Source organism: Arachis ipaensis, chromosome B04 (assembly GCF_000816755.2).
Source record: "Arachis ipaensis cultivar K30076 chromosome B04, Araip1.1, whole genome shotgun sequence".
Taxonomy (NCBI): Eukaryota; Viridiplantae; Streptophyta; class Magnoliopsida; order Fabales; family Fabaceae; genus Arachis; species Arachis ipaensis.
The window spans coordinates 32,876,386-32,898,789 of NC_029788.2; the positions used below are offsets into that span (position 1 = coordinate 32,876,386).

Here is a 22,404-nt window from a genome sequence, read left to right on the forward strand (position 1 = left end):
TTGCTTGTTCTTCAATCTTGTGAACTTCTGTTAGCTAGCAACTACAGTACCATGCCACTACTTCTAACTTACCTTTTTAACTCTTGACTTCCTTGACTTCCTAACTTCTCCCTCTGTTTTACACTAACTCTTTTCAACCCTTTTAAGGCATGTTGATTGTTGTTTCTTGCTAAAAAAAGCTTTCTGCATTTTATTTAAGAGTTTTTGGATTGTGATTTTTTATTAAACTCTTTTATTCCTACCTTGCATCCAGGCCAAATTTCTATTTCTTTATGACTCACTTCTTGCTTAAGCTTTCGTTCCTCTTTTCCCTATCCACTGCTCGTTATGCTTGCCCCTTAATTGCCTATTTGTTTCCCTACCTTATTTGTTAATCTGTAACATGGATTTTCTATTTTTCAGGATGTCTGACCCAAAAGGAAGGGGTAAGGCTAAGGCCACCACAGGTAAGAGGAAGAGAGGCCAATCATCTGTGGCACTCTCAGATATTCTACATGATGATTCCTGGCGTGAGAAGAACTTCACTCCGCAGGAAAAAGCAGATCAACTAGTGCCTGCGACTGATCCAATCAAGTTTGCAAATCGCTACTGCAAACTGAAATATCAGATCTTTGCGGATAAGAGGCACCTATATTTGGAAAGGACCCTCAGAATACCAAATGAATTACAATAGTACACTACAGAGCAGATCAAACAGAGAGGCTGGTTCTTTCTAGAGAGGAATCTGACTGAGCTTAATGCATTCTGGGTCTGGGAATTCTACTGCAACTATTACAAGACGACCCTGGATGCAGTACAGCTAAGAGAAAAACAGATCCTAGTTACTGAGGAGGCCATAGAGGATATCCTCCATTTCTAGCCTAAATCAGACGAGCCAGATGGTTATCAGAAGGCTGAGGAATCCATGAGGTTTATGAGCTTTCATTGGGAGGCTGTGAAGCGCACCATAGCCATTGATCCTGCTGTTCCCTGGGCTATGGGTAAGTCAACAGTAAATCCAAAGGGCATCAAGATTATTTATCTTAATGATGAGGCTCGTCTATGACATCAAATCCTGAGCAACTATGTTATGCCGAGCACCCACGAGTCCAAGGTGCCAGCTGCTACGATCATTCTCATCTGGTGCGTTATGGAAGGCAAGGAACCATACCTTCCACGCTCATCAAGAAGTACATGGCTAGGGTTCATGTTCGCGGCACTCTGGCATTTTCTTATCTGATTACCCAGATGGCCCGCCGAGCTGAGGTATCCTGGGAGCTTGAGAATGAGAAGCCACCGGCTGCCAACTGCAAGAAGATCATCCCGCACGGCAATCGATTCGGCTCTATTGGCCACAGACCACCCTCTCTTACTGCCTCTACTGATGCGGCCACGTCCTCCACAGCACCTTCAGCGCCTACTGCACCTCCCGCATCTATAGCCCCATCACCCGCTTTCCAGCCGATCTACCTTCTCGTGCATCGCATCTTCGAGGATATGAGCGGTCTGAGCGTCACAGTAAGCGACGCTACGAGCATCTGAAGCTGATGACCAGGTCGGGACACACTGACATCCCCTCCGAGCCTGACACACCATCAGAGCACTCTGAGGAGTCGGAGGAGGATGAGCAGTCTGCAGAGCCACAGGCCCCTATACAGGCAGAGCCACAGGCCCCTATACAGGTAGAGCCCACAGAGCCAGCAGCCACACACCCCTCAGGTGGTGATGACCCTTCACACCCGGCTGGACTGAGCATCGAAGACGATGCTATGATATAAGTGTGGGGAGGTCGCCATCTCTGGCTGATTTTTGGTGAACTATTTAGACCTTTTATCATATTTCTACTTTCTTTTGTATTTTTGCTTTATTTTATTTTGTTTTATCTTATTTTCCTTTCAGTACTTGCATATTTTCTTTTACTGTACTTTTATTTATTTTTACTATGTTACATTTTGCACTTTGGGCTGTATATATCTTAGATATTTAGCTTGAATTACACTCTTAGTTTATTAGTTGTGATATAGAAAAACATAGATTATTAAGTTTAGTTTACCCTTGTAGCATATGATAATTTGGTTTAATTGAACATAGAGAGTAAACTAGAAATTTTTAGAGGTTCATAATCACAACAATCCACTTAGTATATATATATATATATATAGTAATAAATATTGGTCAATTGACAACATTTTCAAGTAATATATTTATTTTTAGGAAAGCCATTCAAAGATTCACATTGATTTGAGTTGAAACTCTTATTTTTCTTGCATGACATAAATGACTGATATATGTTTTTTGAGCCAAAGAACACACAACTTGTGAGATTTGAGCTTAATTACATGGTTACATTATTTAACCATAACATTTTATTCTTGTGCGTTTTCTTCTCTATGATTGCAATCTTTGCTTTGCTCCATTCTATATGTCCATTGTTTAGTGTATTTACATGCTTGCATATGATTGAGGACATTATTTGTTATTAGCTCACTTATTCTAGATAGCCTACCCTTTTAATCAACCTTGTTTGCCATTTTGAGCCTATTAATCCCCATTTGTTCTATATTTTACCACATCACTAGCCTTAAGCAGAAAAACAAATTAATTACCCCAAATTGAATCTTTGGTTAGCTTAAGATAGAGATTGTGTAACAATTAAGTGTGGGAAACCGTAAGAACTTGGGTTGATAGGAAAGTGTTGAATTGACAAGATATTTGGAATTTGAGTGCATGCTCATGTGAGATAAAAATAATCAAAATACCATGTGCATTGATATGTTATATTTATTTCATTTCAAAAAAAAAATTCTATGGTTAAATAAATAAGTAAGGGGACAAAATTACCCCAATGTTAAGTTAATGAAACCTAAAATCAATGCATATGTGATACAATTAAAGGTAATTTGGTACATGAGTCTGTAATATAAAAGTGGGAATTTTGGGTAGCTAGGCATGATTTTCAAAGTACATAGACTATGTGTATGTTAGATGAGAACTTAGGCTAATCAAGGATTAGCTCACTTGGCCATACATATATCCTCACCCTTTCCTTAACCCCATTACAATCTCAAAAAGACCTCATGATGTTTGCATTTGTACATTAAATATTTGTTGATTAGTTAGATGAAGAACAAAGTCTTAGAAAGCATGACTAGAGAAGAGTAGAGTGACTAACCCCAAACACTGAGTGATTAGAGTGCATATACAAATCCAGTGAGGGTTCAATAGCTCATTTTCATATGTCCATATTTGATCATTGCTTGACTTGCAAGTTTGAAAACTCTTTTAGTTGACTCAACTCAAATGTGAATGTGTTTTGATATGATTTAGTCCTTGGTTGTGTATATATTATTCCTTGAAAATTTGACTTAATCTAACCACAAGTATGCTTATATATGTATAGGTAGATAGTAATTAGACTTGTATGATTCATTTAGGTAGCTTGCATTTAGATAGATTGCATTACATAGATTCTACCATTCTGCCTTCACTCTTTTTCAGTTTCTCTTGAATTTAGCATGAGGACATGCTAATGTTTAAGTGTGGGGAGATTGATAAACCACTATTTTATGGTTTATCTTGTGCTCATTTGAGTGGTTTTTGTCAATCCTTTGCTCACTTATTCATATAATTTGCATGGTTTTACAATTCCTTCCTAATTCTGTGATATAATTGAAAACATGTTTCCTAAGCCTTTAAACTGTTAATTTTAATTATCTTTTATTACCATTCGATGCCGTGATTTGTGTGTTAAGTGTTTCCAAGCTTTATAGGGCAGGAATGACTTAGAGGATGGAAAGGAAACATGCAAAAGTGGAAGGAACGTGAAAAATGAAGTTTTGAAAAGCTGGCAGAGACGCGCACGCATGGACGACGCACATGCGTGCCTAGCGCAGACACAAGCGACACATACGCGTGACTGACGCGTACGCATGACAAGAAAAATCGCCAAATGATGCGCACGCGTGACCTACGCGTACGCATGATAGATGCCACGTGCAGAAAGTTGCAGAAAACGCTGGGGCCGATTTCTGGCCCCAATTTGGCCCAGTTCCAAGCTCGAGAACATAGAATAGAGGCTACAGAATGGGGGAATCACGATGATACTTTTCATACAGATAATTTTAGGTTTAGATGTAGTTTTTAGAGAGAGAGGAGAGAGCCTCTTAGTTTTAGGATTTCTCTTAGTTTTAGGTTTATTTCTTCTCAATTCCAGGTTCAATGTTCCTTTAATTTAGTTTTTTTTCTACTTTTATTTGTCTTAGTATTCTACTTTATCTATTTCCCCTATTGATTACTTTATGTTGCTATTTGGTTTATGAATTCTCTTGTTTAATTTGATTTCTATTTAATGCAATTTGAAGTATTTCATATTTATGATTTTAATCTAGCTTTTTACATTCTTAGCTTGAATTGATTAACTGGAGACACTTGAGTTATCAAACTCCTTGTTGATTGAAAATTGGAATTTGCTGGTTAGTTTTGATCCCTCTAAAGCTAGTCTTTCATAGGAGTTGACTAGGGCCTGTGGAATCAAATTGATTGGTCCACTTGATTTTCCTTTATTTAGTAAGGGTTAACAATGTGGGAGCAATAGACAATTCTCATCACAATTGACAAGGATAATTAGGATAGGACGTCCAGTTCTCATACCTTGCTAAGAGCTTTATTAGTTATTAATTTAATTCCTGCAATTTACTTTTCTTGTTCCTTATTCAAAAATCCAAAAATATACTTTTTCCATAACCAATAATAACTACACCTCCCTGCAATTCCTTGAGAAACGACCTGATGTTTAAATACTTCGGTTATTAATTTTTATTGGGTTTGCTTTAGTGACAAACAAAACTTTTGTATGAAAGGATTCTTGTTGGTTTAGAAACTATACTTTCAATGAGACTTTATTTGTGAATTCTTTACTAGCAAAAGTCCGTTCATCAGTGACCCTTCCTCGAATTGACCTCCCATACCTTGAGGTGAACCAACATCGGAATTGCTACCCCCTATAACATGATAACAACTAGACTCCAAGCCAAAAGGGTGATAGTTCATGATGAATAGGAAAAATAGAAGGCAATAATATCAACAAAAGCAATGAACAAATGGGCATATATGTTCTAATTATATCCACTCGTCTAGGGCTAAACAAACAAAAAGTGTTAGTTGCTATCAATACTAAGATGGAGGCGCCTCCTACCAATTAGTGCTAAGTAGCAAATCAAAAATCAAATATTTATACTATTCACATATTTACAACAACTAAAATTGTAGCACTCATTGCACTTAAATTGAACTCCCCGGCAACGGCGCTATAATTTGATATGCGAGCGGCCAATATGCATATAGGTTAGGAACTCGATTATCCAAAAATTGGAGTTAGCATTGTAAGTATAGTCTTAACCCAACAAGTTTGCCACCGATCAAGTTGGAAATTCACAAGATGTGTCACAATTCAAAACTAATTCAAAACCGAGAGTATTTGACTCCCGAGTCGTCTCCCAAGGAGTACTTTAGAACAATGAGTGTGCAAATCCGGTTGTAGTGATCAAGTGGTTGTCAATGAAGAAATGAACATATAAAGCAATAAAAGAACATGCAAAATTGTAATGATTGAACTAATGAAGAAATTAAAGAACCGACTTGTGTGACATGTTTGTTGCTAAGGCTTAGCCTAACAGACACTTCTGGATTTTATTTTGTGGCATACAAAGTGCAAATGTGTTTTGGATTATTCTTGCTTTGTTTAAAGAGTGTGAGTTGAATTCGTGTTATCAAACTCAATTGAGGGATTAGTGAGATTTGAACTTGGGGCATTTCTCTTGAATGGGAAAATCCAATTCTTACATAAAAGGACAAGGAGCGAAACTAAGCAAAGGCCACAAATCTCCCTCGTTATCCTTTTTTTTTGTTGCTAGATTTCAGTTTTTATTTGTGTCATTCTTTGGGACTTTGTTGGGGGCAGAACCACTTTGAAGAACACTTCCCTCTTTCGGTGTGTGACTATACAAGTGAACTACAAAAATATATTCTCTAATTAATTACAAACTCTCACATAAATACCTCCAAATTTGTTAGTGATAAAATGCCTCAAAATATTTTCAAATGCAATAAAATTAATTAAAAATATATTTTTTATAAGTGATAAATGACTTTTATATTTAGCAAATTGCATGTCTTTGATTTAAAATTGTGTAACAATATTTGGATAAATATTCAAAAGTACATGCAAAAAATATTAAAATTTGATCTCTAAATTTTTTATTTTTTAAAAATATTTTTGGCCATTTAGAAAAATCACAAAAAAATACTTAGTATAAAATCCAAATTTTAATGATAAAAATATTTTATTTTTTAATTTTATTTGCAAAAAATTATATCATAATTTGATCTCTAAAATCCTTTTGAGAATATAAATTTAAAACGTTAGGCACTGTTATCGTATTGTAAAATATTTTGCAGATATTTTTGTCGATAACAAATTTAATTAATACTCAAATTGATCTTTAAAATTTGTCACATACGTCAAATTTGTCTTTGAATTTTCACATCTCGATTCAGACCCTAAATTTTTAATTCGTGGCTCACGTTAGTCTTTTAAGTGATTTATGTCCATGCTAACATATCAATCAGTACTACATGTCAGAACAAGATTTGACCATGTGAAATAAAAGTACGAAGTTAGGAATGGCAAGTGGAGAAATCCGTTTCGCCCCGCCAGAAGCCTGTCCTTTGGCAAGCTGGCCCGCCCCGCCCCGCCTAGTGAGGCGATCCTAGAATTCCACCCCATCCTACGTAATTGCGGGCTGGCGGGTTAAACCCCACCAAAACTCCTCTTTTTTTTTAACTATTAACTACTAAATAATATATATAATTTCACAACCATATTAATAAATTTATAATTTAAAAGACATAAAAAATTATATTTTTTATATTCATGAACATTAAAGTCTTTGTAATTATAAATATCTAATAAACATAATTATAAACCAAGTTTTCACCCAAAATATAAGTATAAATATTCTCTCCAAAACAAAATAAACATAATTTAAAATATAATTATAAATATTGTCTCCAAAGTAACATAAACATAATCCAAACCACTCAATTTTTATCTTCATACTCTTGTAAGTTAGGTTGGGGGAAGTTAGGTTTTGGCCAAAAAATTATAAAAATACCCCCTCACTAAAAAAAGACTAAGCCCGGCGGGGAAACCCGCCCCCGCCCCGCCAAAGCCCGCCAAAAGCCGCGGTTTAAGCGGTGCGGGTTAGATGGGCTTTTGCTATTTGGCGGTCCCACTTTTTCAGCCCAGCCCGCCTTTTTTGGTGGGTTGCGCGGGCCGGCCCAGCGGGTTTAGGCCCGTTTGCCACCCCTAGTGATAATTCATGATGAATAGGAAAAATAGAAGGCAATGATATCAATAAAAGCAATGGACAAATGAGTATATATGTTCTAATTATATCTACTCATCTAGGACTAGACAAACAAAAAGTGTTAGTTGCTATCAATACTAAGATAGAGGCGCCTCCTACCAATTAGTGCCAAGTAGCAAACCCAAAATCAAGTATTTACACTGTTCACATATTTACAACAACCAAAATTGTAGCACTCATTGCACTTAAAGTGAACTCCCCTGCAACGGCGCCAAAATTTGATGTGATGAGAATTCTTTGTCGATCTAGAACAATGAGTGTGCAATTCCAGTTGTAGTGATCAAGGGGTTGTCAATGAAGAAATGAACATATAAAGCAATAAAAGAACATGCAAAATTGTAATGATTGAACTAATGAAGAAATTAAAGAACCGACTATGTAATATACATAAGTAAAGTATAAAAGAGATTAACATAGAAGTGTATGAAAGATTGAAAGCATAAAAAGAGTCTTGGCTTGGAGTTGAGCTAAGGGTCCATTCCTTGTTAGAACCACAACTATGACAATTATGATGGATTAGTCTCACTTGATCAACCATCACATCGGAAAGTAAGTTAAATGAGCATAAGTGTTCTCAACCCACAAATCCTAAATTGCTTGCTAATTGCCTTAGCAACAAATTAGCGTTAGTGGGAACAAGAACAATTAACAATCCAAGAATTAAAACTAAATGTTGGACATTCCAACTCTAGAAACCTAATTGCTCACTTTACCCAAGCCAAGAGCAAAAAATTTAGCCTAAAAATATGTTTGACATTTTGTCAAACACTTGGTGGGCAAAAACCTTAAACATGAAAAAAATGAGAAAAGGCTTGAAACTAAAAGTAACAATTGATCTCAATCAACAAGAATAACACAAGAAAGCATGAAACAAACATCAAACATCAAATTCATCAACAAGAAATTGAAATTGCAAGAGAGAAGTAAAATTGAACTATAACTTGAATTAGAAGAAAGAGTAATGACAATGTAACTATAAAGAGTAATAACAAGAGAATACTTACAATGAAAGCTAGCAAAATCCAAGATCAAAAATGGAAATGGCACTTGAATGTAAAACCCTAATATAAACCCTAATAGAGATGATGAAAAACTTAGAGAAAAACTAAACTAAAAGCTTCCTACCACTACTCCTAAACTATCCTAATGATATGCTATGTTCTTCTCCTCATTTCTTTACCAATATGAGCTAAAAGACTTCAGAAATGGGCCTCCAAAGCCTCAAAATTGCGAGTCACGTGCCATCTTAATGAAGTCATACGCGAACACCTGTGCGGACGCACAGACGTGTGCGTCCACACACTCTGCGAAAATCCCTTCCTGTGCGTATGCACAAGCATCTATGCGCACGCACACTAGGCGATGCCTGGATGGACGCGTGACACGTTCGAAATGATCCACGCGCTCTGATTGGGCGACTGTGCGTACGCAAAAGTAGCTGTGTGCACGCACACGTCTCTGAACGCATCTCCTTTGATTCTTCTTGTTTTGTTCACTTTGCATGCTCTTCTTCCATTTTCTCCAACCCATTCCTACCTTATACACCTGATCACTCACGAACAACATCAAGGCATCGAATGGAAGGCAAATTGAATAAAATAGATTATGTTAGGCACAAAAGAGCATATTTTCATAATCAAGCATAATTTGGGAGAAAAGTTCAAAAGCATGCTATTCAAGGGAATAAGTGCAAGTTTATGTGATGAAAATCCATTCAATTCTAACCAAAAATCATCGTCAAATATGGACTCATCACACGCCTTCGAGCACGCCCGTGTTGTTGAACCATTCTTCATTTTCTAGAAATTGTTCCTGGCGTGCCACATCCATGCTCAGCATGCCACGCCCTTCTTATCATGCCAATCACCACTCTCTGGAAAGTAAAGCTTGCGTGCTACGTCCATGCTTAGCGTGCCACACCCTTTGTGGAAGTAAGCCTGGCGTGCCACGCCTATGTTTGGCGTGTCATGCCCTTTGTGTTAGGTAAGTCCTCCTTCTTTGTGAGATAAAGCTGGCATGCCACGCTCAGGTTTGGCATGCCACGCCCCTTGTGTTGTGCTAAACACCCTTTTTGGAAAGTAGTACTGGCGTGCCACACCCATAGTGTAGTGTTGAGCAACCTTCTCTGTTTCACAAGCCTGGCGTGCCACGCCCATGCTTGGCATGCCACACCCTTTGTAAAATGTTGAGAATCCCATTCTGAAGACTAAAACTGGCGTGCCACGCCCATAGTAAGATATTGAGCAACCTTCTCTGGAGACTATGCCTGGCGTGCCACGCCCAGGCATGCCACCATAGACGCCCATTGTAATCCTTGGCGTGGCACGCCTTCGAGCACCCCAATGGACACGCCTAGTGATATGCCAGCCTCGCTTGTTCAAAGTGGCATGCCCATTGACGATCGGTTTTTCTATCAGTAAAGAAATGTAAAAATATGATCGCGTTGTAAGTATAGCTTCTAAACCAACAGAAAATCTTTTCGTACAAACGTTTTGGTTGTCACAAGTAACAAACCCTTTTTAAAATTGATAACCGAAGTATTTAAACCTCGGGTCGTCTTCTCAAGGAACTGCAGGGAGGTATGTTCTTATTATTGGTTATGAGTTTTGTAAATTGGGGGTTTTGAAAGTAAGGAACAAGTAATTTAAATGACAAATAAAATAAATAAATAACTATAAAATAAACTCTTGGCAAGGTATGAAAATTCGGAAGTCCTGTCCTAGTTACTCCTATGAGAATTGAAGTTAATCCCACTTAGCTAACCTTTGCGAAAGCAAAGGAAAGTCAAATGAACTAATTAGTCAGATTCCCAAGTCCTAGCCAACTCCTAAGAAATGACTAGAGTTAGTGGAATACAAGTCAATTAGCCGACATAACAATCAATCACGATAAGTTGATAACTCAAGAGCTTCCAGTTAATCAATTAAAGCCAATAATATAAAAAAAAAAGCTAAATAAGAATCATAGATCTGAAATACCTCAATTGCATTAACAAGAGAAAAATCAATCTGAACATAAAGAGTTTATAAGCCAATCTGGCAACATAAGTAATTAAATGAGAGCATTAAAGTATCTGAAAGTAAAAGAGAAATATAAAGTAAAAGAAATATTTGAACCTGATAAAGAGTTGAAATCCTAAATCCTTTAAGAGGAATCCTAATCCTAAAACCTAAGAGAGAGGAGAGAACCTCTCTCTCTAAAAACTACATCTAAAGTATGAAAAGTGAATAATTGAAGGCCTCCTTCATGAATGGATGCATTCCCCCACTTTATAGCCTCTAATCTGTATTTTCTGGGCCGAAAACTGGGTCAAAAACAGCCCAAAAATCGCCCCCAGCAATTTCTGTTACGTTCAGGTCGCGGGAAAGTGACGCAGAAGCGTTGTCCATGCGTTTGCGTGGATTGCATTTCTGCCAGGTCACGCATCTGTGTGATCAGCGCTTTTGCGTCACCTGGCTTCGGAGCTATGGTAAATTATATATCGTTGCGAAGCCCCGGATGTTAGCTTTTCAACGCAACTAGAACCGCATCATTTGGACCTCTGTAGCTCAAGTTATGGTCGATTTAGTACCAAGAGGTCAGGCTGGACAGCTTTAGCAGTTCCTTCAGTTTCTTGTATTCCTTCCACTTTTGCATGCTTCCTTTCCATCCTCTAACCCATTCCTGTCCTGTAATCCCTGAAATCACTTAACACACATATCACGGTATCGAATGGTAATAAGAGATGATTAAAATTAGTTAAATTAAGACCAAAGAAACATGTTTTCAATCACAGCATAAAATCAAGAAGGAAAATATAAACTAATGCAAATAGTATGAATAAGTGGGTAAAGAGTTGATAAAAACTACTCAATTGAGAATAAGATAAACCATGAAATAGTGGTTTATCACCCATACACACGCCTAGTCTTCTTTGCTTGCTTTCTTCTTCTTTTGCTACTCTTTTCTCCTGAAATGCAACAAGAACTAATTTCAAAGTAATGTTCTACTAACTCATGATATAGCTCTTAATAATTCATTGAATTAGTGAAAAATTATCAATTCTATGGTCCTTTATGATGAGAAAATAGGTAGATGATGCAAGTCATCAATTACTTGGGAGAAAGAGTTCATAATTAGAAGGTGGTTCATTTTGGTGAGAATATGGAGGTGGTGTATATTGAGGTTGTGGTTTTTGGGAGTATTGGTGTTGGAATAAGGGTGGTTCTAAATATGGTTCATAAGGCTCATATGGTTGTTGGTATGGTGGATATGGATTAGGATCATATGGAGGTGTTTGGTGTTACGGGGCTTGTGAGTATGGAGGTTCATAGGCATATCGTGGTGGTTGTTGATAATCACAAGGAGGTCCACCATATCCATCGGATTGGTATGTACCATTGGATGGATCATGCTCGTAGTATGCTGGAGGAGGTTTTTGCCATGAAGATTGTTAATATGTTTGAGACTCCATGATGCACCACTATTTTGTGGTACATCTTGTGCTTAATTGAGTGGATTTTATCCACTATTCTTACATTTATTCATAGAATTCGCATGTTTTGTATTTTCCTTCCTAATTTTGTGCTATGATTGAAAACATGCTTCTTTGGCCTTAATTTTGCTATGTTTAATCCTCTCTTATTACCATTCGATGCCTTGATATGTGTGTTAAGTGATTTCAAGGTTTACTCCTCTCACCTTTGATTTTCCCATCCTTGATGCAAACCTTCATTGTAATTCCCATTTCCTATAAAATAGTTAGAACCAAACTCATAGCTAAAACGGTGAGAATTCATAGCAACAAGAGAAAATCAAAACAAAAGCTAATAAGATATAAAAGAAACAAACTCTTAGAAGTATCAAAAACTAGCAAACAAACCAAAAATCAAGCTATTCACAATATTAACATATGTACAATAACCAATAACAAGTGCACATTTGCCATTCCCTGGCAATGGCGCAAAAAACTTGATAGAGGATAAATGTCGGCTTAGAATTTTCCAAAGGATTTTCAACTCAAATGTCGCATGTATAGTCCAAACCGATGAGTTATCCCCAATCAAAGTTCAGAAGAATGTCACAATAATCAAATCAATAACCGGGAGTAGAATCCCAGGCCCTTTCCCTTCGAAGTTTCCATAAGATGCACATCATTGGTTAGGAGTTTCTTGGGGGATTTTGAGTTGAGTGCAAGAGAAGTAAAGTGACTAGAAATTAAGACAATGAACAACTAATAACTAAATAGGAGCAATTAAACTATCCATCAAACAATCAACCAACTAATAAGCATGCAATAAAGGAATAGCAATAATAATGACATATAATTGAATGTATGAAATCAAGCTAAGAAAACTAAGAGATCAAAGTTAATAAAGGAATTAACAATCACTTAATATAAAAAGTCTTGGCTAGGGGTGAGAATTAAAATTTCTATCTTTATTATCATCCTCAATTGTGATGGTAAGTGTAAATTGCTTTCACGTAATTAACCTCTAACAAATGAAGGAAGGTCAAGTGAATACAATTAACTTGAGTTCACAAGTGCTAGTCAACTCATAGTGGAAGACTAGATTTAGTGAAATTCAAGCTAACTAGCAATCTTTAATTACCAATCAACAAGAGATTTAGACAATTCATAAGTCTCCAAATTACCAATCCAAGCCAAGAATATAAAAATCTACTCTAAAACCCAACTAAGCATTTTATCAAATACTTAGAAGGCATAAAAGAAAAGCATGATAAAATTGCAAGAAATATAAAATCTAAAACTAACACATACAAGATAACGATAATAGCAACTCAATTAAACAACAATAAACAAAAAAACATCAAATTGCATTAATAGAAATCAAAATCCAGCAATAGCACATGAACATAAAAGTGACAAAATAATGGAAATAACAAATAAAACTAAGAAAACAAAGATGTAAGAATAATAATAAGTAAAGGAAACTAAATCAAAATAATAATTAAAAGCTAAATCTATGGAAAGAGCTAATCTAAAACCCTAATTTCTTGAGAGAGGAGAGATCTTCTCTCTCTAGAATTTTATCCTAAAACATAGTAAAAACCTATTCTAAAACTACTTGGTTCATCCCCATTCAATCCTTGGGTTCAATAGCATCAGAAGTGGGTTGGATTGGGTCCAAAATGAACTACAAATCGCGGATCACATTTTCCATCAAGTGAGTCACGCGCTGCATGTCACGCATACGCATGAGGCACGCGTACGTGTCTCTTAACTTCATGTCCACTATTGTAAATTGCATATCATTTTGAAGCCCTGGACATTGTCTTTCCAATGCGACTAGAACCGCCTCATTTGGACCAATATAGCTCAAGTTATGATCAATTTAGTACAAAGAGATCAGGATTGACAGCTTAGCAATTCCTTCATTTCTTCATGAATTCTCCCACTTTGCATGCTTTTCTTCCATTTCTTCAAGCCATCCTTGCCTTCAAAATCTTAAATCACTCAAAAAAATATATCAAGGCATTGAATGGGACAAAAGTGCATTAAATTTAGTAAATTAATGGTCTAAAAATTATGTTTTCACTTTTAAGCACAATTTAGGGAGAATTCAAAACACCATGCTATTTTAGTGAATAAATGTGGGAAAATTTGATAAAATCCACAAAATTCAATACAAGATAAAACATAAAAATGTGGTTTATCAATCTCCCCACACTTAAACATTAGCATGTCCTCATGCTAAGCATCAAGGAAGAAAAGAAAGGGTGTATGAACATTTATTTAATGCAAACTATCTCAATACAATCTATCTAAATGCATGCAACTACTTGGTCAAAATAAATCAAGAGAAAAGGACAAATAGGTCCCTAACCTTTTGTTCCGTGGACATTTTTGTCCCTGACCATTGAAAAATACTTTTAAGTCCCTGACCTTCACAAAACTTAGACAGATCAGTCCCTCCATCTAAATGCCTCCGTCAGGGACTGATCCGTCCAAATGCCTCTGTCAGGGAATGATCCGTCCAAATTTTGTGAAGGTCAGGGACTTAAAAGTATTTTTCAATGGTCAGGGACAAAAATGTCCGCGGGGCAAAAGGTCAGGGACCTATTTGTCCTTTTCTCATAAATCAATTTCCAGGAATGCATATAAAAACACAAGGGCTAAAGCAATCACAACCAAGTCAAATCCAAAATTGATTAGAGTTATTGAAAAGAATTATAAACTTGCAAGATAAGAAATAATAACCGGTGGAAACATAGGATTGAGCAATCAAACCCTCACCGGATGTGTATACGCTCTAGTCGCTCAAGTGTATAGGGTTGATTCACTCAATTATGCTCTAATCTTGCTTTCTAAGATTTATTTTTCTTCTAACAATAAACAACTATTCAATGTATGCATACAAATATCATGAGGAGTTTTCAAAGGTTATAATGGGGCTCGTGTCGGTGCCTCGTTAAAAAACCCTGGTAACTGGGAAAAAGAGTACACCAAGGCACGAGATTTGCTTTACCTAGCTGTAGTATTTTCTAAGGTTACATGCATGCCAAGACCTTGGGAGCTCCGCCCTTGGAGGTCGGACACTTTGTAGTAACCTTTGCCTTACACTTCTATTATCTTGTAAGGTCCTTTCTAATTTGCAGCTAACTTTTCTTATCTTGATTTCGGTACTTGACAATGACCAAAAGCATGGATTTGGATTTTTGCACTAAAAATAGGATTGACTTGCAAGTATAGTCCAAACCCAACCATTGATCATCAATCAAATTATAATCCTAAAAATGTCACAATCAATACAAAATAACCAGGAGTTTTAAATTCCCGGGTCGTCTTCCCAATGAACTAATGCCAACAAGTGCACAATTTTGGTTGTGAAGATCAAAAGGGTTTTCAATGATTGAGAGAAAACAAAATAAAGTAATTAAAGAACAAGATAAAATTGCAATTAATGAAGTAATGAAAGAACAAAAGAACTATGCTTGTAATATAAACAAGTAAAACTATAAAGTGATTGAAAAAGTGGTTCAAAACATAAATGAAACCTTGACTTGGGATGAGTTATGGAATCCCTTCCTTGCCATAATCACAACTATGATAATTATGATAGATTAATCTCACTAAGTCGACCCTCACATCGTAGAGTAAGTTAAGTGAGCATAATTGTTATTAATCCATAAGTCCTAGCTAACTTGTTAATTACCTTAGTAAAAAGTTAGCGTTAGTGGAAACAATAACAACTAACAACCCAAGAATTATCACTAAATGTTGGACATTATGGCTCTAGTAATCCATACATTCATTTTCTCCAAGCCAAGGGGGTGGAAATTATCCCATAATCAAAATTGGCCTTTTATCAAACACATAGTTGGCATAAATATAAAACATGACAAAATTGGTAAATTAAGGAAAGCTATGAACCACAAATGATCACAATCAACAAAGGCAACTCAAACAAATATATAAAAGCCATCAAACATCAAATTAAACAACTAGGAATCCAAAATTGAAAGACTATGTAAATATGATCAAAGGAGATGAAAATAAAAGCAAGTGTAGAACAAGTGGTATAATAAAAGAAAGAATTAAAGAAATACTTACAATAAAATTGCTATAATCCCAAATCAAAACTTGATGTGTAAAATGTTACAAACCCTAACTAAGAACCCTAAGTGAGAATTTTCTAATCTACACTACTCCTACTCCTACTATATGTTTTTCCTATTCTAAGATGGCTCTCTTCATATAAGATGTTGCCCCCTTCATATAGCCTTTGATTTCAGCATCTAAGCCTTTAAAATGGGCCAAAAGAGCCCCAAAATGCGAGTCCATGTGACTTTTTAATGGAGGCACACGCTGGTACCTGTGCGTACGCACAGGTCTGTGCGTACGCACACATGCTGATTTTTCTCCTGTGCGTGGGCACAGGTGCTGATTTCCATTCTGCCTTGAGCGTGGGCACAGCCTGTGCATAGGCACAGGTGCTGATTTTGACCCTGCCTTGTGTGTGGGCACAGAGGGTGTGCGTGGGCACAGACTGAAATACTTTCCTCCTTTGTTTTCTTCATGTTTCCTCCCTTTTTGCATGCTTTCTTCCACTTCTACCAAACCATTCTTGCCTCTAGGACCTGAAATCACTTAACAAACATATCACGGCATCGAATGAAATAAAAGTGGGATTAAATTGTTCAATTTAAGGACAAAAATGCATGTTTTCACATTTAGGTTCAATTTAGGGATCAAACACAAAAGTATGCTATTTTGGTGAATAAGTGTGAATTTATATGATGAAATCCATCTAATTCAAGCTAAAATATATCGTCAAATATGGACTCATTAGTACTCCAATGTCATTTGAGATTAAGATTAGGTCGTTGGTCGCAAAGTTTCTTTTGATCACCTTTTGGTTATACCTTAAAACCATCCTTTGCTTTAGAGCTTCCTCCCTAATCCGAGCTCTTTCTCAGACTTCTTGTAGGAGGTCGAGCTCTTCCTTTTGTGCTTGGATATTAACTCCTTCATAGTAGAATATGACTATAAGTGTTTCTTCAGCTATTTCTATAGGGATCATGACCTTCATTTCGTAAGTAAGTCAGAAGGGTGATTCTCCCGTTGTAGAATGTGGGGTAATCTGATACACCCATAAGTCTTGGGGGAGCTCGTCTACCCAAGCCCATTTTGCATCTTGTAATCGGTGTTTTAACCTGGTCAGTACGACTTTGTTGCCTGCTTCAGCCTATTCGTTGGCCTAGGGGTGTTCCACAGAGGGAAATCAATTCGTAAAATTTCTGACACAAGCATTCAATTAGTTCGAACTTGTTTAGTATTGAATTGGGATCGTGATAAAAAAAGTTCTTCGATAGAAGTGAACTAATGTTTGATATTTCGGTCAGCCACTAGGTTTCGGAAGGTAGAGTCAGTAAATTAGGTTTTATTGTTCGTGGTGATGGAGTGGGGGACTCTAAACCTTGTGACAATATTTTTGTACAGGAATTTTCAACTTCTTTAGGCAGTGATGGTTGCTAAGGGCTCTGCCTTGATCTATTTAGTGAAGTAGTCAATCCCTACCATGAGGTATTTGACTTGTCCTAGTGCTTGTGGGAATGGTCCGATTAGATCGAGACCCCATTTCTCAAATGGCATGGTGAGGTAACACTGATGAGCTCTTCAGGAGGCGCCATATGAAAATTGGCATGTTTCTGGTAAGGTGAACATTTCCTAACAAACTCGGCTGCCTCCTTCTGTAAAGTAGCAGCCAGCTTGGATCACTTTTTTTGCCAGTGAGTGAGCTTCCAAGTGATTTCCACATATGCTACTGTGTACGTCTTCTAAGACTTCCTTTGTGTTGGAGGTTGGAATGCATTTTAAGAGGGGTACTGAGATCCATCTTTTATATAGGATATTGTGGACCAGTGTGTAATTTTGTGCCTTGTAACACCCCGTTACCCTAAGCCTTACCTCTAGCCGTAAAGTAAAGAATAACAAAGTGCCACGACAGTTTTAAAGCTTATAATATATAATATATGTCCAAAACGTTATATAACTAGAATCCTGATGAAGGAATAAAGCTCAAATTCACGTAAGACAGAAATACAAAATATGAAGCGTTCACATGTAACAACCCCGTTTTTCGAGTACGCGAGATCTTTTCTGAAGGCACGAATTTCTCCGGAAGATCAGTAAAAGGAACACCTCTAATGTATCATCAAGCATCTCAATCCTAATTGTCATTATGTCATCCTTAAGCTAGAACCTCTTCTGAGGCAAGCTCGATAACGCAATCACGAAGAACCTAGTTTTTGAACCGTATCGGTTAGGAGTTTTGATTATAGTTTTTGTAAATAGTCTCTGTTTGATGAAACAGACTCGATTTATGAGAGAAGAGATATAATAGTATAATATTATCATTATATTAGTATTAGAAGATTCTTGAATGATAATTATAAGGTTACTTGGTCTATTTTAGTTAAAAACAGGAAATCGGTTTAACCGGGTTCACAGTTTACTGGTGCAGCTTAGCACCAGCACTCTTTGATGAATTTAGCAATGCTAATGCCTCATCATACATATTCTATTCTCATATTAAATATGTTACTAGTGTCATTTATACTTGTAGCTCAGAAAAGAATTTTTAGAGATGTTTTTACGAGTGTTCCGATACATCTAGTTTTAGTAGTTATACACCTGAGATATTTTAATATTATTTTAATCCAGCTCCAAGCCAACCAATCACAACTCACCTTACACCCCCAAGACCTCCAAGGCTGTCTCATTTCTTCATTTTGGCCGAAAATGAGAAGAGAGAAAAGAGAGAAACTTTCATGACACTTTAATCCTCAGAGCTTGATTTTTTCTGAACTAAAACTCAAATCAAAACTCTGATTTCACCAAAATGATCCTCTCTTCTTCCTCTCCATAACCATGTAACTTATCAAGGCTGGAAATAAGGCTAGATAGCTGTCCCTTTCCCCTTTGAATTCGGTTTTCAAGGAAACATATTTAAAGCATGTGTTTTCTTGATGTTCTCCCTTAGATCTCTTGCTTAGTTTGACTTGTGAGCCAAGAATCTTCAATTACCAGCACGCATAAGGTAAGGAATCCCTTACTAACATGTTGATTAACGTTTGGTCAGTTGAGATTTTATGGATTCAAAGTTGTTCTTAATGTGTTTTAGGAGGAAAAAGTACTTTAAGAACACTTCAAAGAGTAACCGAATTTGGAGTAGCAAATCAAGGTAGGGTATGGTGAAATTAATCTTGATTAATTGTGTTTGAGTTGTGTGATTATAATTTGGTTTGTTTATGCTTGAAATTGATTGTTTATATGAGTGATTCTTGTTGAAATTTTTGTGAAAATTTGATGAAATTTGCTGAAATTCAAGCTATCTTGTGGCTGCTGGAAAAACGAACCCTAATCCTTAAATTGGGGTTCAGTTTGTGTTAAAATCAAGTAGAAAATATGGGGCTTTAGTGGCTGCAATTTTATTTTGAATTATGATAAAAATTGGTTGCTGAAAAGATTGAAAAACAGGTAAAAACAGAGAAAGAATCTGAAGAATTTACGAAGAACATGAAGAACACTTTGAGTGTGGTGAAAAAAAATGAAGAATAGGCTTTTGATCTTAAAAAGGGCAAGGAAGTAAAGATTTTGATGTTTGGGGGGTTATTTTGTAATTTCTGGAAGTTAGGGTGGTTAAAGTCGAAATATTAAAAGTTACGGGTGGTAAAAAGTGAATTTATATAACTTTTAGGGTAAGGAAGGGTAAATCTACCATATGATCTTATCAAAATATACTATAAAACTAAAATTAAACATAGAATTACAAGTCATCATCTAGATTTTCAATGATACAAAAAATTAAACAATTTTGATTCCAATAAATCAGAATAGAAATTGAAACTCTATATTGCTGACTTGTGTTTCATAACCCTCTGGAAGTTTGATAATGAAAGAATGAGCATTGGCTACTCTTGTAGCTTCTTTAATCTCAACTTGGTCAGCATCAGATCTTTCTAAGAGCATGTTTTTTCTAATTGTTATCGCAAACAAAGCCAGTTCTTGACTCACTAGTCCTATTTGCTGACTCAACCATTTTAGCTTCAAACTCTTAACATCATTTCCATCTAGCAAAACTTGTCCTACATACAGTTTCTTCAATTAATTAGTGTCACATAACATAATATACCATATAATATGGCTTTTGATTAATATGCATAACTTCAGTTCCAAATTTTTTGACAAGCAAATAAACTACATACTAAACAAGAATGCAACTTTACTTAGCCATCACTCAAATTGAGAAATTGTAACTTTTAAGTTTACCTGATAGAATCTCTCTATGAGGGACACAACCATGCTCTTTTCGGAGCCGCTGCTGAGCAATCCTCAGTGCAGATGAGTAACCTTGCAGTGCTCTATTCTCCCCAACAAATGCCAACAGCCCAACACCACTCTGATTTGAAGTTTTGAACAATAGTCTGCAAAAAAAAAAAGCCTCAACATCATCAACAACAATCACAACACCACCCCAGATGAAAAAAAGTTAAAAGAAGCTCCCAAGATTAATACTTTGGTGTATTATTGACCTGTTCAACAATGTTTCCTGCTGGAGAAAGAACTTCTTGCCTTTTAGCAGAGAGCTTGGCCAAAGTGGTTGTGTGAATGGCTCCAATGACAGCTATAGAGTAACAAATCCATTTTTAGCAATAATTTCAACAACACAAAATCAATTATTTGATTTCTATTCACAATTTCACATTTAGAAATTAAAAAAGCAGCAACAGAGTATCAAATCCATTTTTAGCAATAATTTCAACAACATAAAATCAATTATTTGATTTTCCTTCACAATTTCACATTAAGAAATTAAAAAAAGCAGCAACAGAGTAACAAAAATCAATTATTCAATATTATTACAAAAAAAAAATAATACCTAGGCTAGAAGCTAGATCCTGGAAGGCTGGAACAGGGCAGAGCTGGCGAGGGTGTGGAAGTGGTTGGGGACAGTGGCTGGAAAGACAGTGGCCGACGTGGTGGTGTGGAACAGAGCTGGCACCGACAAGAAGTGACTGCGCGACAGAGGAAAGAGGTGAGACTGGCGACAGTGGCTTTGATTTTCGAAGCTCAAACAGTGGTGGCTGGACGGACGTTGCGCCGTTGCCTTCGAAGCTCGAAGTTGGGACGGCGGTGGTGGCTGGATGGACATACGCCGGTGGCTTCGATGAGGTTGAGACGAATTGCTAGAGTCTGGACTCTGGACTGCAGCTTCGCGTTGTGGAGGCTGGAGACTAGAAGGAAGAGGGGTTAGGGAACTTAGGGTTGCCATCCCTGCACAGCAAAACGCAGCATTTTTGTTAAGATTCAAAAACCGGCCGTGTCACGGTTCAGTTCGACAGACCGGTTCCCGGCCGGTTCAACGATCCAATGGCGGTTTTCAGATTTGTTGGTTTTGCCTTCTGTCCGAACCGTAATTGATAGCGGTTTACGGTTAGACCAGTTCAACTGTCCGGTTCGAACCGGTTTTTAGAATCTTGAGCTCAGAATCTCATAATTACCTTCATAAAACACTTAGGGAGTGGTAATAACATGTTAGTGAAGAAAAAATAAAGGAAAGATAAAAAGTTAAAGAAGAGATAAAAATCGAAGAAAAGTCTGTAAAGTTTTAATGACAGAAACAAACAGAGACTAGTGAACGAACTAAGAACAACATAGTTTGTTCTTGAGTTGCGCCTAAGGTTAGGTATTATATGAAAAGTTAAACTGTTTCAGTATAGACTTAATGAATCTATACTTAGGATAGGCTAACTATTCATACCGAAATTTACATAACCTTTAAATACATATGTTAAGCAGAGAAATCAGAGCAGAGTAGAGAAACACAGAGAACAGAGTCATCAGAATAGAGTAAAGAGACTAAGAGAAAAGAGTAAGCAGAGCAGAGTAAAGCGACTAAGAGAAAAGAGTAATTAGAGTAGAGTAAAGAGACAAAGAGAGAAGAGCAACAAAACATATGAACTAATAATATGTTAAATTCGGGAAGTACCCACAAACTGAATGATCATTGATCTCGGGAAACCTATAAATTGTTATTTGTTTTAAATGCAGAAAAAACCCATGAATTGATAATCATTGATTACAGGAATAACCCACTAACTGTTATATGTTGACCTCGGGTATAACCCACGAACTGAGGATCGTCATTTGTTGTGTACTGATCTTGGGTATAACCCACGAACTGAGGATCGCAGTGTTGTTGTGTGCTGATCTCGAGAAAACCCACGAATTGAGGATCTCTGTGCTGTTGTGTATTGATCTTGGGCATAACCCACAAACTGAGGATCGTGTTTATTGTGAATTGATCTCGGGGATAAACCACGAATTGAGGATCTCTGTTTTGTTTGTGTGTTGATCTCGGGGACGCCCACGAACTGAGGATCACTATTTCCCCTTGTGCGTATATTATGGGGTCGAGCTTTGCACCGACTGCCGGTAGTCACGAAGGAGTGGTATTCTTTCCACCGACACGTATGCACTAAGGACACAAAG

The 22,404-nt window shown here is 36.8% G+C and overlaps 1 long non-coding RNA gene across 1 annotated transcript; it reads left to right on the forward strand.

Annotated features, from left to right (window-relative positions):
* On the forward strand, nucleotides 2,343-17,220 carry LOC110270600. Its single transcript, XR_002360240.1, has 3 exons — nucleotides 2,343-2,353; nucleotides 10,622-10,629; nucleotides 17,125-17,220. It is a non-coding gene; the product is annotated as an uncharacterized LOC110270600 (long non-coding RNA).